The sequence below is a fragment of the Arachis duranensis genome, chromosome 3, assembly GCF_000817695.3.
Source record: "Arachis duranensis cultivar V14167 chromosome 3, aradu.V14167.gnm2.J7QH, whole genome shotgun sequence".
NCBI classification, from domain to species: domain Eukaryota; kingdom Viridiplantae; phylum Streptophyta; class Magnoliopsida; order Fabales; family Fabaceae; genus Arachis; species Arachis duranensis.
In genome coordinates this window covers 80,331,945-80,332,784 of record NC_029774.3, presented here as the reverse complement: position 1 = coordinate 80,332,784, position 840 = coordinate 80,331,945, and the positions used below count along the sequence as shown (strand labels likewise).

The following is an 840-nucleotide window of genomic DNA, read 5'->3' as shown; positions in this document are numbered from 1 at the left end:
TTCTCTTTCTTATGAGCAGAAGCAAAGACAAAAGCATTCTTGTTGAGGCTGATCCTGAACCTGAAAGGACCTTGAAGCGAAAGCTAAGAGAAGCTAAGGCATAAATCTCTGTAGAGGACCTAACAGAAATCTTCAAAGAAGAAGAACCCATGGCAGCCGAAAACAACAACAATGCCAACAATGCAAGGAAGGTACTGGGTGACTTTACTGCACCTACTCCCGATTTCTATGGGAGAAGCATCTCTATCCCTGCCATTGGAGCAAACAACTTTGAGCTTAAGCCTCAATTAGTTTCTTTCTTTCCACCTCAAAAATTGAGTAAGCTTAGAGTGGAAGTCCAAACCTTCAGACAGAAGGAAGGAGAATCCCTCTATGAAGCTTGGGAAAGATACAAACAATTAATCAGAAAATGTCCCTCTGACATGCTTTCTGAATGGAGCATCATTGGTATTTTCTATGATGGTCTGTCTGAACTGTCCAAGATGTCTTTGGATAGCTCTGCTGGAGGATCTCTTCATCTGAAGAAGACGCCTACAGAAGCTCAAGAGCTAATTGAAATGGTTGCAAATAACCAATTCATGTATATTTCTGAAAGGAATCATATGAACAATGGGACGAATCAAAAGAAAGGAGTTCTTGAGATTGATACTCTGAATGCCATATTGGCTCAGAACAAAATATTGACTCAACAAGTCAATATGATTTCTCAAAGTCTGTCTGGAATGCAAAATGCACCAAACAGTACTAAGGAAGCTTCATCTGAAGAAGAAGCTTATGATCCTGAGAACCCTTCAATGGAAGAGGTGAACTACATGGGAGAACCCTATGGAAACACCTATA

At 40.4% G+C, this 840-nt stretch overlaps 1 non-coding gene across 1 annotated transcript; it reads right to left on the bottom strand.

Moving 5' to 3' along the window:
* Positions 1-320: 320 nt before the first annotated feature.
* LOC127745893 (small nucleolar RNA R71) lies at positions 321-428 on the bottom strand. The gene has a single exon (XR_008007516.1). It is a non-coding gene; the product is annotated as a small nucleolar RNA R71 (small nucleolar RNA).
* Between the last annotated feature and the right edge of the window lie 412 nt (positions 429-840).